General features: G+C 47.5%; 1 protein-coding gene across 3 annotated transcripts in view; it reads right to left on the bottom strand.

The window, feature by feature from the left end:
• LOC132399519 (ceramide synthase 2-like) overlaps window positions 1-16,151 on the bottom strand; it is a 138,409-nt gene that overhangs the window by 107,035 nt on the left and 15,223 nt on the right. Inside the window, exon 2 of one of the 3 annotated variants that reach the window (XM_059979976.1) lies at window positions 5,334-5,442. The exons of the other annotated variants lie outside the window; for them this stretch is intronic. The gene's annotated coding sequence lies outside the window, so the exon portion shown is untranslated. The remainder of the gene's footprint in view (window positions 1-5,333; window positions 5,443-16,151) is intronic. 3 annotated transcript variants of the gene reach the window in all.

The following is a 16,151-nucleotide window of genomic DNA, read 5'->3' as shown; positions in this document are numbered from 1 at the left end:
CCCTCTGTCATCAGATTTATGACAGTCCATGAACAACACCTCACTATCCCACTGTTCATCAGATTTCTGACAGTCCATGAACAACACCTCACTATCCCTCTGTCATCAGATTTCTGACAGTCCATGAACAACACCTCACTATCCCTCTGTCATCAGATTTATGACAGTCCATGAACAACACCTCATTATCCCTCTGTCATCAGATTTATGACAGTCCATGAACAACACCTCACTATCCCTCTGTCATCAGATTCATGACAGTCCATGAACAACACCTCACTATCCCTCTGTCATCAGATTTCTGACAGTCCATGAACAACACCTCGCTATCCCTCTTTCATCAGATTTCTGACAGTCCATGAACAACACATCACTATCCCTCTGTCATCAGATTTCTGACAGTCCATGAACAACACCTCACTATCCCTCTGTCATCAGTTTTATGACAGTCCATGAACAACACCTCACTATCCCTCTGTCATCAGATTTCTGACAGTCCATGAACAACACCTCATTATCCCTCTGCCATCAGATTTCTGACAGTCCATGAACAACACCTCACTATCCCTCTGCCATCAGATTTCTGACAGTCCATGAACCCATGAACATCTCATTATCCCTGTCATCGGATTTCTGACAGTCCATGAACCCATGAACACCTCACTATCCCTTTGGCATCGAAATTCTGACAGTCCATGAACAATACCTCACTATCCCTCTGTCATCAGATTTCTGACTGTCCATGAACAATACCTCACTATCCCTCTGTCATCAGATTTCTGACAGTCCATGAACCAATGAACACCTCATTATCCCTGTCATCGGATTTATGACAGTCCATGAACAACACCTCACTATCCCTCTGTCATCAGATTTATGACAGTCCATGAACAATACCTCACTCTCCCTCTGTCATCAGATTTCTTACAGTCCATGAACAACACCTCACTATCCCACTGTCATCAGATTTCTGACTGTCCATGAACAACACCTCGCTATCCCTCTTTCATCAGATGTCTGACAGTCCATGAACAACACCTCACTATCCCTCTGTCATCAGATTTATGACAGTCCATGAACAACACCTCACTATCCCTCTGTCATCAGATTTCTGACAGTCCATGAACAACACCTCACTATCCCTCTGTCATCAGATTTATGACAGTCCATGAACAACACCTCACTATCCCTCTGTCATCAGATTTCTGACAGTCCATGAACAACACCTCACTATCCCTCTGCCATCAGATTTCTGACAGTCCATGAACAACACCTCTCTATCCCTCTGTCATCAGATTTCTGACAGTCCATGAACCAATGAACACCTCATTATCCCTGTCATCGGATTTCTGACAGTCCATGAACCCATGAACACCTCACTATCCCTTTGGCATCGAAATTCTGACAGTCCATGAACAATACCTCACTATCCCTCTGTCATCAGATTTCTGACAGTCCATGAACAATACCTCACTATCCCTCTGTCATCAGATTTATGACAGTCCATGTACAACACCTCACTATCCCACTGTCATCAGATTTCTGACAGTCCATGAACAACACCTCACTATCCCTCTGTCATCAGATTTCTGAAAGTCCATGAACAACACCTCACTATCCCTCTGTCATCAGATTTCTGTCAGTCCATGAACAACACCTCACTATCCCTCTGTCATCAGATTTATGACAGTCCATGAATAACACCTCACTATCCCTCTGTCATCAGATTTCTGACAGTCCATGAACAACACCTCACTATCCCTCTGCCATCAGATTTCTGACAGTCCATGAACAACACCTCTCTATCCCTCTGTCATCAGATTTCTGACAGTCCATGAACCAATGAACACCTCATTATCCCTGTCATCGGATTTCTGACAGTCCATGAACCCATGAACACCTCACTATCCCTTTGGCATCGAAATTCTGACAGTCCATGAACAATACCTCACTATCCCTCTGTCATCAGATTTCTGACAGTCCATGAACAATACCTCACTATCCCTCTGTCATCAGATTTATGACAGTCCATGTACAACACCTCACTATCCCACTGTCATCAGATTTCTGACAGTCCATGTACAACACCTCACTATCCCTCTGTCATCAGATTTCTGAAAGTCCATGAACAACACCTCACTATCCCTCTGTCATCAGATTTATGACAGTCCATGAACAACACCTCACTATCCCTCTGTCATCAGATTTATGACAGTCCATGAACAACACCTCACTATCCCTCTGTCATCAGATTTATGACAGTCCATGAACAACACCTCACTATCCCTCTGTCATCAGATTTCTGACAGTCCATGAACAACACCTCGCTATCCCTCTTTCATCAGATTTCTGACAGTCCATGAACAACACCTCACTATCCCTCTGTCATCAGATTTATGACAGTCCATGAACAACACATCACTATCCCTCTGTCATCAGATTTCTGACAGTCCATGAACAACACCTCACTATCCCTCTGTCATCAGATTTATGACAGTCCATGAACAACACCTCACTATCCCTCTGTCATCAGATTTCTGACAGTCCATGAACAACAGCTCACTATCCCTCTGTCATCAGATTTCTGACAGTCCATGAACCAATGAACACCTCATTATTCCTGTCATCGGATTTATGACAGTCCATGAACAACACCTCACTATCCCTCTGTCATCAGATTTCTTACAGTCCATGAACAACACCTCACTAACCCCCTGTCATCAGATTTCTGACTGTCCATGAACAACACCTCGCTATCCCTCTTTCATCAGATTTCTGACAGTCCATGAACAACACCTCACTATCCCTCTGTCATCAGATTTATGACAGTCCATGAACAACACCTCACTATCCCTCTGTCATCAGATTTATGACAGTCCATGAACAACACCTCACTATCCCTCTGTCATCAGATTTCTGACAGTCCATGAACAACACCTCACTATCCCTCTGTCATCAGATTTATGACAGTCCATGAACAACACCTCACTATCCCTCTGTCATCAGATTTCTGACAGTCCATGAACAACACCTCACTATCCCTCTGTCATCAGATTTATGACAGTCCATGAACAACACCTCACTATCCCTCTGTCATCAGATTTCTTACAGTCCATGAACAACACCTCACTATCCCCCTGTCATCAGATTTCTGACTGTCCATGAACAACACCTCACTATCCCTATGTCATCAGATTTCTTACAGTCTATGAACACCTCACTATCCCCCTGTCATCAGATTTCTGACTGTCCATGAACAACACCTCACTATCCCCCTGTCATCAGATTTCTGACAGTCTATGAACAACACCTCACTATCCCTATGTCATCAGATTTCTGACAGTCCGTGAACACCACCTCACTATCCCTCTGTCATCAGATTTCTGACAGTCTATGAACAACACCTCACTATCCCCCTGTCATCAGATTTCTGACAATCTATAAACAACACCTCACTATCCCTATGTCATCAGATTTCTTACAGTCCATGAACAACACCTCACTAAGCCTCTGTCATCAGAATTCTGACTGTCCACGAACAATACCTCACTATCCCTCTGTCTTCAGATTTCTGACAGTCCATGAACAACACCTCACTATCCCTCTGTCATCAGATTTCTGACAGTCCATGAACAACACCTCACTATCCCTCTGTCATCAGATTTCTGACAGTCCATGAACAACACCTCACTATCCCTCTGTCATCAGATTTATGACAGTCCATGAACAACACCTCACTATCCCTCTGTCATCAGATTTCTGACAGTCCATGAACAATACCTCACTATCCCTCTGTCATCAGATTTCTGACAGTCCATGAACAACACCTCACTATCCCTCTGTCATCAGATTTCTGACAGTCCATGAACAACACCTCACTCTCCCTCTGTCATCAGATTTCTGACAGTCCATGAACAACACCTCACTATCCCTCTGTCCTCAGATTTCTGACAGTCCATGAACAACACCTCACTATCCCTCTGTCATCAGATTTCTGACAGTCCCTGAACAACACCTCACTATCCCTCTGTCCTCAGATTTCTGAAAGACCAGGAACAATACCTCACTATCCCTCTGTCATCAGAATTCTGATTTGGCCTATCAAAATGAACCATTTCACACTTATCTGCCAATTCTCAACCTAGTTTTGCATCCTATCAATGTACCGCTGTAACCCCTGACAGCCCTCCACACTATCCACAACACCTCCAACCTTTGTGTCATCAGCAAATTTACTAACCCATCCCTCCACTTCCTCATCCAGGTCATTTACAAAAATCACGAAGAGTAGGGGTCCCAGAACAGATCCCTGAGGTACACCACTGGTCACCAACCTCCATGCAGAATGTGACCTGTCTACGACCACTCTTTGCCTTCTGTTGGCGAGCCAGTTCTGGATTCACAAAGCAATGTCCGCTTGGATCCCATGCCTGCTTACTTTCTCAATAAGCCTTGCATGGGGTACCTTGTCAAATGCCTTGCTGAAATCTATAGAAGTTTGAGGAGATTTGGCATGTCACCCAAGACTGCAGCAAGTTTCCACGGATGCATCGTGAAAATGTTCTGACTGGTTTGGTGCAGACTCCAACGCTCAAGATCGTGAGGGGGTGGTGGACTCAGCCAACCCTTCCCCCCCACTACCACCGAGGACATCTCAGACCGTGATACCTCAAGAAAGTGGCATAAAGACCGTCACCATCCAGGACATGCCCTCTTCTCATCACTACCCTCACGCTTCCCATCAGATTTCCCAACAGACCATGAACACTACCTCACGGTTTGCTCTCTGTCTATTGCTAATTTGTTTTCTTATTGTACTTTGTGGTATTTTTGGACTGCACTGCAGAGCTGCTGCTGAATAACAGATCTCTGGACATACGTCAGTGATATTAAACCTCATTCTGATCTTGACTATAAGCGGGGGAGGGAGGGGGAGTTGAGGACATTGACTCTAATTCTACCTCACCATGACATCCTTCACCCTCTTACTCATGGAGAATTGACCTCTCTCTTCCTTAAGAACACCCAAAGACCTGGTCTCTCTCTTAAACAAGCAACCCCCTTATTTTTGAAACAGTGGCCTTGGGTACACCAGTCTCCCACGGGAGGAAACAGCCTCTCCATGCCCACCCCTCAGGGTCTTCTCTGTTTCAGGCCTGTCCTCTCTGACTCCTTGGAACTGTGGGACCTCTACCCCTTTGGGGGTATCAGTTGAATGAGCCCTTTCTGAATGGTTCCCAATGTACCACAGTCCTTCCCCTCAAGGGTGGAGGCCAGTATTGTGTGTGGTGCCTCAGACGAGCTCCCGATCTCCCTTGTCATGATTCGCGTACCTGATCTGTCTGCCTGCACTGCACTTTCTCTGGAACCGTCACCCTCTATCCAGTCGAACTTGTCACTTGTACATTGAAGCATACAGTGTCGTTTGCTGAGTCATGTTTCCTGTGCCAACATAAAATGCCCACACGTTACTAACCCTAACCTGTGCGTCTTTGGAATGTGGGAGGGGCCCAGAGCACGGGAGGGGGGGGGAGGAGAACGTGCAAACTCCTCACAGACAGCAGCAGAGCAGGAATCGAACACCGACTGTACAGCTAGTGTTGTAAAGCGTTCCACCACTGTCTTTGTCTTCCTTTTCTACCAGCTGAATGGATTGTGTGCAGATGATCTGTCTGCATGGCAGGCAGACAAAAGCTTGGTACATGAGACAACAATAAAGCAGTTCTCATCCTCACCGAGCTTCACCAATACAATCGAATTTAAATTGCTTTATTATTGTCACATGTACCGAGACACAGTGAAAAGCTTCTCTTGCGTACAGTTCACACAGATCAGATCATAACACAGTAGAACAAGGTAAAACAATAACAGAATGCAGAATAAAGTGTAACAGCTCCAGAGAAACTGCAGCGCAGACAGAGGGAAAGGTGCAGGGGACACAGTGTAGATTGTGAGCTCTTATTGCAGTAGAGAGCTGTTCAATAGTTCTGTAACAGCTGGGTGAAAGCCAAGTTTAGCCTGGTACGTGCTTTCAGGCTTTTGTATCTTCTGCCCGATGGGATGGGGGAAGGAATGCCCAGGGTGGGTGTTTTCCTGAGGCACAGAGAAGCCTAGACAGAAACGCATCCTCAATTCCTTTCACAGCGAGATAGAACGGCACTGGGCCTTCAGGCCCACCATGTCTGCTCCGACATCCGTGACTCTCTCTGCACCTTCGTGTGTCTGTGCTAAAGCCTCTGTAGTTTCTGCCTGTACCATCTGGGGGCACCATGGTTTGCAGTTCCGAGTTCAATTCTGACCTCTGTTACTGTGAGTGTGTGCTTGTGTGTGTGTTTGAGCATGTTTGTGTGTGTGTGTGAGTGAGCATGTGTTTGTGTGTGTGTGTGTGTGTGTGTGTGTGAGTGAGTCCGTGTGTGTGAGTGAGTGTGTGTTTGTGTGTGTGTGTGTGTGTGAGTGTGTGTTTGTGTGTGTGTGTGTGTGAGTGTGTGAGTGTATGTGAGTGAGTGTGAGTTTGTGTGTGTGAGAGTGTCTGTGTGTGTGTGTGAGTGTGTGTGTGAGCATGTGTTTGTGTGTGTGAGCGTGTTTGTGTGTGTGTGTGTGAGTGTGTGTGTGTGTGAGTGAGTGTGTGAGTGTGTGTGTGTGTGTCTGTGTGTGAGCGTGTCTGTGTGTGTGTGTGTGAGCGTGTGTTGGTGTGTGTGTGTGTGTGTGTGTGTGTGTGTATTTCCTCCGAGTGCTCCGGTTTCCTCTTACGGAGCAAAGGTGCACCAGTTTATAGGATAAATTGGCCATTATAAACACTGGCCTGCGATTAGGCGAGGGTTAGTTCAGTGGGTTGCTGGGCGGCGCGGCTGGTTGGGTCAGGAGTCCGTTCTGCGCGTAGCTTGACAATATAAATAAATAAATAATTTCTGGCAGCACATTCCAGACACACACCAAACTTTGTGTAAAAAAAACTTGCCTGCTCATTGCCTTTGAACTTTCCCTCTCTCACCTTAAAGCTACAGTCTCGATAATTCCACATTTCTACGCTAGGAAAATATTCTGACCGTTTACCTCTGTCAGGTCTCCCCTTAATGTTCCAGAGAAAACCCATGTTTGTCAACTCGTCCTTCTCCGCAACTTCTGCCATTTCCGAAGTGATCCTACCACCAAACTCTTCCTCCTCTCTCTCCTCTTTCCGCAGGGATCCCTCGTTCATACTCTCTAACCCAGACAGCATCCTGGTAAACCCCTCCTACACCCCCTCCAAATCCCTCACATCCTTCCTGTAACGTGGTGAATGCAAAACTCCAAACCCTCACACAACTGCATCATAACTTTGTGACTTTTGTTCTGAACTGTTAAAAGACAGCATGCCACACACCCCTTTACTGACTTGTCAGCTGGTGAATGAGCTGTGACTGAGACTCCAAAATCCCTCTGTGCATCAGTGCTGTGTACGTTTGTTTGGGAATGATCTAGGAATGTCACATCCAAATGACATCCCTCCTATTCACTCTCTCCCCCTCACTTTGTCCACCCCATCAGTCCAATCTCTCTTCCTCTCACCGTCTTTTCCTCCCTTTCTTTCTCTCCCTGCCACTTGCTCTTTGTCTCCCTCCCTCTTCATCCTGTCCCTTTCCCATTCCCTCTGCCTGTCTGTACCTCTCCCTCCTCCTCTTTGTGACTCCCCCCTCCCTGACCCTCTCCATCCTTCTTCCCCCTCTGTTCCCCTCCCTCCCTGTCCCTCTCCCACCTCCTCCCTGTACCTCTCCCTAGCCCTCCTGATTCTCTGTCCCTCTCCTTATCCCGACCCTCTTTCTGTCCTTCTCCCTACCCCTCACCCACTCTGTCCCATTCGCTCTCACGCTCCCTCCCCCTCCATTCCCCCCCCTTCCCCCTACCCCTCATTGCCAGCTCTCTCTTGGAGAGTGTTGTGTAAACACTAACTGTCACTGGCAAACTTCCTCATGTTGTCGGCACTTAGCAACCGGGCAGAGAGCAGTCGGCAACGAGCGGAGGGAGGCTGGTTCTTCCCTGCGGAAGGGGAGGCCCCAGCCGGGTCTACCCCGTGCCTCGAGTCCCTCAGAGGCCCCAGGCTGGTCCACCAGGGGAGGTTCAGAGGCAGAAAGCAGTGGGGGTGGAGGAGTGGGTTCCAGGTCTCACGTGAACACGTCAAGGATGAACTGTACAGCTCTAGCCCGGAATCACAGAGCACTGAAACTGGGCATTCAGCCCAATTCAAAAAGAAAATGCCTGCAAGAAAATTAATTTCATGACAACATCTATTTATTGAGATAGAGCACAGAGTAGCCCTTCGGTCTGCAGCAGCCAGCAATTCCCCCACTTAATCCAAACCTAATCACAAGATCATTTACAATGGCCTATTAACCTACCAGTTGGTAGGCCTTTGGACAGAGGGAGGGAGGAAACCCACAGGCTTATGGGGAGAACGTAAAAACTCCTTACAGACAGTGACAGCAATTGAACCCAGATCGCTGGTATTGTAGAGCATTGTGCTGACTGCCACACTACCGTGCTGTATATATTAATGACTTACATATATTGATAATAATTTTACTTTGAACTACATACCAACCAAGCTCATCCCATATGTCCATGTTTGGCCCATATCCATCTAAACCTTTCCTATCCGTGTACCCGTCCGTATCCCTCTAAACCTTTCCTATCTGTGTACCTGTCCATATCCATCTAAACCTTTCCTATCCGTGTACCTGTCCGTATCCCTCTAAACCTTTCCTATCCGTGTACCCGTCCGTATCCCTCTAAACCTTTCCTATCCGTGTACCTGTCCGTATCCCTCTATACCTTTCCTATCCCTGTACCTGTCCGTATCCCTCTAAACCTTTCCTATCCGTGTACCTGTCCGTATCCCTCTAAACCTTTCCTATCCGTGTACCTGTCCGTATCCCTCTAAACCTTTCCTATCCGTGTACCTGTCCGTATCCCTCTAAACCTTTCCTATCCGTGTACCTGTCCGTATCCCTCTAAACCTTTCCTATACGTGTACCTGTCCGTATCCCTCTAAACCTTTTCTATCCGTGTACCTGTCCGTATCCCTCTAAACCTTTCCTATCCGTGTACCTGTCCGTATCCCTCTAAACCTTTCCTATCCCTGTACCTGTCCATATCCCTCTAAACCTTTCCTATCCGTGTACCTGTCCGTATCCCTCTAAACCTTTTCTATCCGTGTACCTGTCCGTATCCCTCTAAACCTTTCCTATCCGTCTACCTGTCCGTATCCCTCTAAACCTTTCCTATCCGTGTACCTGTCCGTATCCCTCTAAACCTTTCCTATCCGTCTACCTGTCCGTATCCCTCTAAACCTTTTCTATCCGTGTACCTGTCCGTATCCCTCTAAACCTTTCCTATCCGTGTACCTGTCCGTATCCCTCTAAACCTTTCCTATCCGTCTACCTGTCCGTATCCCTCTAAACCTTTTCTATCCGTGTACCTGTCCGTATCCCTCTAAACCTTTCCTATCCGTGTACCTGTCCGTATCCCTCTAAACCTTTCCTATCCGTGTACCTGTCCGTATCCCTCTAAACCTTTCCTATCCGTCTACCTGTCCGTATCCCTCTAAACCTTTTCTATCCGTGTACCTGTCCGTATCCCTCTAAACCTTTCCTATCCGTGTTCCTGTCCGTATCCCTCTAAACCTTTCCTATCCGTGTACCTGTCCGTATCCCTCTAAACCTTTCCTATCCGTGTACCTGTCCGTGTCCCTCTGAACCTTTCCTATCCGTGTACCTGTCCGTGTCCCTCTGAACCTTTCCTATCCGTGTACCTGTCCATATCCCTCTGAACCTTTCCTATCCGTGTACCTGTCCGTATCCCTCTGAACCCTTCCCAATCCGTGAACCTGGCCGTATCCCTCTAAACCTTTCCCATCCGTGTACCTGTCCGTATCCCTCTGAACCTTTCCCATCTGTGTACCTGTCCGTATCCCTCTAAACCTTTCCTATCCGTGTACCTGTCCGTATCCCTCTAAACCTTCCCTCTCCGTGTACCTGTCCGTATCCCTCTAAACCCTTCCTATCATATATGGAGGAATTTAAGGTGGGAGGTTATATGGGAGGCAGGGTTTGAGGGTCAGCACAACTTTGTGGGCCGAAGGGCCTGTAATGTGCTGTACTATTCTATGTTCTATCCGTGTACCTGTGCAAGTATCTTTTAAATGTTGTTAATGAACCTGTCTCAATCACTTCCTCTGGCAACTCATTCCATGGACTGACCAGCCTCTGGTTCCTATTAAATCTCTCCACTCTGACCTTAAATCTGTGCCCTCTAGTTCTCAATTCCCCAGCCCTATCTCTCACCTTGAACTCCCTAGACTCTGCCCATCACCCAGGGGCAATTCACATTTCAAAGCTCAAAGTAAATTTACTGTCAACGTACATATATGTCTCATACAATTTACCTCAAAGGCAATCAGAGTGGACAGCAGAAACAGAATGGAATCAATGAAATACCGCACTCCACAAGGCAGACAATATGCACGAGAAAACAGGAAATAATGATGACAAGGAGATGAAGAGTCCTTGAAAGTGAGTCCATAAGTTATGGGAACAGTTCAGTGATGGAGCAAATGAAGTTTAGTGAAGTTATGCCCTCTGGTTCAAGAGCCTGATGGTTGAGGGGTAATAACCTGGTGGTATGGGCTGTGAGGAGACCCCACGTGGTCACGAGGAGGACATGCAAACTCCGCATAGAGTGGGGATGGAACCCTGGTCTCTGGGGTTATGAGGCTGCAGCTCTACCCACCCTGCCACCATTGTAACCGTAGTCTCCAGTGTGCAACAGGAAAGCAGTTGAGTACAGACCGCTTTTCCAGCGCAGACTGTCCCGGAGAGACAGGTAGACAGCTGGGTGGGTGTTCCTCAGAGAACAGTGGGGAATCTCACTCACTCATCTCAGGTCCCAAGGGCAAATGTAGACCCCTCTCCACGGACTCTCACGTTACCTCAGTGAAGCGACCAGCAGAAATCAAAGTCCCCTCCCACCCTTCTCCCCTGTCCCATCGGGTAGGAGACACAAAAGACCTGAAAGAACCCACCATCAGGCTCGGGGACAGCCTCAGCCTCTGGGAATATTTTTAAACTGCTGTAAGAATATTGGGCAGTTCCCTGGTACGATAAGATGGACACTTAACCTCACAATCTACCTCACTGTGGCCCTTGTACCTTGCTGTCAGCCTGCGCTGCACTCTCTCTGTAACTGTTACAATTTACTCTGTTACCTTGCTCTACCTCAGTGCAATGATCTGATCTGTACAGACAGTGTGCAAGGTTCTTTTTCTCCATTGTACATGTGACAATAGCAAATTAACATCAATAATAAACCATGGAATTGGTTCCACTGTCCAGTGAGGGGAAACGTTTGGGATTGAGGGGGTAGGCCATCTCACATGAGGGCTTTAGGAACCTCCTGGGGTATCGCCAGAGGGAGAGGGTCCGACACAACAATGTCATCACGAAGAAGGTACGCCAGTGGCTGGACTTCATAAGGAGCCAGAGGACATCACAGAAGACTGTTAGCAAATTGCTACAGTGGGGCCACTCTGACCGGTTACATCTCCATCTGATATGGAGGCTCCAGTGCACAGGCTTGGTAAAAGCTACAGAGGATTGTAAACTCAGCCAGGTCCAGGCAAGAACAATCAGTCATTAAGGATTCTCAGCTTCTCACGACTACCATCGGGGAGCAGGTACAGGAGCCTGAGGACCCACACTCAATGTTTCAGAAACAGCCTCTTCCCCTCCACCATCAGATTCCCGACACCACCTCACTATTTTGCTCTCTCTGCACTTTGTGACACAGGAATGTTTACGTTTCGCACTGTACTGTAGTGCTAACCACAAAATGACAAATTTCAACACATCTGTCAGTGGAAGTAAATCTTATTCTGATTCTGAGATCACGTGAGGTGAGTGCTGGTGACGAGGAGCGGGCATGGAGGAGGAGGTTGGCTGCGGTGGCACTGAGAGTCGAGTGCCCCCCACCCCTCTTCCACTCCTCCTCCTGGCTTGTGCTCTGAGGAAGGTTGACGGCCCCTGACCTGGCCGTCGTGAACGGGAGCCCAGGGCTGGAGTCAATAGAAACAGATCCTTCAGCCCAGCTGGCCTGTGCTAGCCGCAGCTTCTATCCCTACTAGTCCCAGTTCTCCACGTCAGGCGCATTACCCACCAAGCCTTTTCTCCTCCAGGTACCGAACCAAATGTGTTGCAATTGGACCCGCCTTGGCCACTCACCGTGCGAGGAAATTACTGCTCAGGTCCCTCTTACACCTCACCCTTCTTGTCTTATCGAGCCCGACAGCATGAATGTTCCCCCTCCTCGCCCAGCCTCTTCCTCCAGCAACCTCCTCAGAGCCACACTCAGTGTACCACCCTCGACCTCGCACTTCCAGAACTACCTGGCCCATCTTACAAAAGCCCTAGGTGTTGGAAAGATGTCCTAATGATTGCCCTGGTACAGGAAGGACGTGCAGGCTTCGGGGAGGTTGCGGAACAGGATGTTTCAGGAGACGTTGGGCTGCCTTCTCGAGTGTCGGGAGGCTGAGGGGAGATCTGACTGAAGTTTATAGAGGCACGAATACAGTAGACAGCCGGTAGCTTTCTCCCCAGGTCAAAATGTCCAAAACCAGAGGGATAAGTACCAGGGATGGAGTTCCTCTTGCCCTCACCTACCACCCCATGAGCCTCTGTGTCCAACTCGTCCTTCTCCACAACTTCTGCCATTTCCAAACGCTTCCTCCTCTCTCTCCTCTTTCCGCAGGGATCCCTCGTCCATTCGTCCCTCCTCACTGATCTCCCACAAGTGGCCGAAGTGCTAACCTGCCAGTTCACCTCCTCCCTCAGGCCCCAGACAGTCCTTCCAGGTGAGGCAGCACCACGCCTGCGGCTCTGCTGTGCCTGGTGCTCCCGACGTGGCCTTCTCTACATCGGTGAGACCTCAAGCACCCCTGCACCATTCACCAAAAGTGGATTTTCCCGGTGGCCAAACATTTCAATTCCCGTTCCGGTTCTGGCATCGGCCCATGGCCTCCTTTGGTGCCACAATGAGCCCAGCCTCAGAATGGAGAGGCAACGCCTTATATTCCATCTGGGTAGCCTCCAATCCGATTTCTCCCACTGGTGAAAGAAATCCTCTTCCCCTCCCCTCTTCTTGTATTCCCCGCTGGCCCTTCACCCTTTTCTCACCCGCCTATCATCTCCTCTGGTCCACTCTCTTCTCCGATCAGACTCCTTCCTCTCCAGTCCTTGACCTTTCCCACCCACTGGGCTTCACCTTCTAGCTATTCCCCTTCCCCTCCCCCCCCCCCCCCCCCGCCACCACCTCCCCCTTCTTTTCCAGTCCTGAAGAAGGGTCTGGGCCGGAAACATCGACTGTTTATTCACTTCCAACGATCCTGTCTGACCTGCTGAGTTCCTCCAGCATTGTGTGTGCGTTGCTTTTAATACCAGAGGGAATGCTTAGAGGTGAGAGGGGGATGTGTGGGGCAATCTCTCTCACACAGAGAGAGGTGGGTGTCTGGAGTGAGCTGCCAAGGGTGTTGATGGAGGCGGATATGACAGAGCATTTCAGAGGCGGTTAGACAAGAGACAGATACCTTCAAATTAGAGATTTCTTACGTGTCCAATTAACTACTTTTCCTATAGGTCCTGATAAAAATTTACTGGACGATCTTTTAAATTTAAAACCTTTTGTTAATGGTTCTATTACTGGTATCTATAACTTGTTGATTGATTTTAGACAAGACTTTTTAGACAAAATAAAAAAAGCTTGGGAGGATAACCGAAATTGTCAGATTTCTGATGAAAGATGGAATAAAATTCTGAAACGGGTTAATAAATCATCTTTCTGTGCTCGTCATTCTCTTCTACAATTTAAAGTGGTTCATAGAGCTTACATTTCTAAACAGAAGCTGTCCAGTTTTTATCCGAACGTTTCTCCATTTTGTAATAAATGCAACTCTGCTGATGTCTCTTTAATTCATGTGTTTTGGTTTTGCCCTAAAATTGAAAAGTTTTGGCAGGAAGTATTCCATACCTTCTCACAACTTTTTAGGGTCCAATTTGACCCAAATCCCCTTACTGCCTTGTTTGGTATTATTGCAAATGAAGATATAACTTTAAATACTCCTAACCTACAGGTTTTAGTTTTTACTTCTCTTTTAGCAAGAAGAGCAATCTTGTTTAAATGGAAGGAGTCTACACCTCCTACTCATCTTCACTGGCTACGTGATATTATGTCTTATTTAAATTTAGAAAAGATCCGCTGCTCAGTCTTAAATTCGAAACAATCTTTTTATGATATCTGGGGACCTTTCCTAAATTACTTTTCCAATTTATAAAGTTTAACAGTGCACAGACTTTTATGTATAGTTTTATCCTCTCTTCTTAAGTGAATATGTCTTTTTTTTCTAATTATCCATTATCATCCATCAGCTTTTCTCTTTGGTAGTTGGTAGGGGGTTGACTTTTTTTTATATAAAAAATTTCTTTTATGATATATGACCTATCTTTAAATTTTTGATTACAGAGTGGTTACCTTTATGTGTTATGCTATAACATTTTGATCAAATTTATCACAATGTATGAATGTACACAAGTTATGTTGAGATGTATCTATGTGTTACACTCTGTAAATCTTGTTTTTTCTTCTGAATAAAAATATTGTAAAAAGAAAAGATGAGAGAGAGAGAGAGGGTGTGAGAGGAGAGGGTTGTTCACGTTCAGCACAGACACAGTGGGCGGAAGTTCTGTACAGTTCTGGTCGCCCATTACGGGAGGGATGAGGAGGCTTTGGGGAGGGTGCAGATGAGATCAGCATGAGCTACAAGGACAGGTTCTTCAAACTTGGGGCTGTTTTCTCTGCAGCGGCGGAGGCTGAGGGAGTTTATAAAAATATAGACGGGGTAAACAGTCAGAATGTAGAAATGGGGAATCCTTGAGAACATGGCTTCATGGTGAGAGGGGGATCTTTAGAAGAGATCTGTGCCCCACACTCACAGAGTGTTGGGTGCCTGGCATGCACTGCCAGAGGTGGCAGTGGAGGTAGATATGATGGAATAATTTACAAAACTGTTAGAAAAGCACGTGGGTGGGCAGGGAATGAAGGGATATGCTCCAAGTACAGGCAGGCGATAGTTAATTTGTTCAGCATCGTGTTAAGCACAGTCATGATGGGCCGAAGGGCCTATTCCTGAGCTGTACCGTCCCATATTCACTGTTCCTCTTCCCCTCTGAGTGTTTCTAACAGCCTTTGTTTTTGGAGTGGAATGCTGATTGTGTGTGGGACGGAGGTCCATTGTAAAACGTGACTGAGATTAACAAGGGAAAGGACAGAGCGGGGCAGAGAGTGACGAGCAGGAACGTGACGCGGCCAGTGAAGGGTGCCTTTGTCAGGCACAATTGCCCATTGTCAGGCTGGAGCGCAGGTTGTGGCCACTCCAACGCCGGGTGGCACAGCTGGCAGGGGAGGGTCTCAGTAGGGTGGCATCAGAGAGCCCAGAGCTTCTACCCTACCCCAGGTAAAGGAGGCCCTCTGCCTCCCCCACCCCCTTACACAACTCGACCAATTCATGAATCGAAGTTCCAGAAAAATTCCTACACTGGGTAGGGAATACACGGTGCACGGCAAGATCCCGAGGCTGGTGGTGAAACAGCCGGGCAGCTGAGGGGGTCAAGGAGGCTCGTCAGGACAGAGAGAAGGGTGTCAAGATGGGGAGAGAGACGCACGCACAGACAGACACACACAGGCAAAGAGAACGAAACAGAGACAGTCAGACAAACACACACACAAGCAGAGACAGGGATACACAGAGACAAACACACACACAGGCAGAGACATGGATACACAGAGACAAACACACACACAGGCAGAGACATGGATACACAGAGACAAACACACACACAAGCAGAGACAGAGATACACAGAGACAAACACACACACAGGCAGAGACAGGGATACACAGAGACAAACACACACACAGGCAGAGACATGGATACACAGAGACAAACACACACACAGGCAGAGACAGGGATACACAGAGACAAACACACACACAAGCAGAGACAGGGATACACAGAGACAAACACACACACAAGCAGAGACAGGGATACACAGAGACAAACACACACACAAGC

This window comes from Hypanus sabinus, chromosome 9 (genome assembly GCF_030144855.1).
Source record: "Hypanus sabinus isolate sHypSab1 chromosome 9, sHypSab1.hap1, whole genome shotgun sequence".
In the NCBI taxonomy this organism is placed as follows: Eukaryota; Metazoa; Chordata; class Chondrichthyes; order Myliobatiformes; family Dasyatidae; genus Hypanus; species Hypanus sabinus.
The sequence above is the reverse complement of the archived record's forward strand: the minus strand, read 5'-3'. Positions and strand labels throughout refer to the sequence as shown.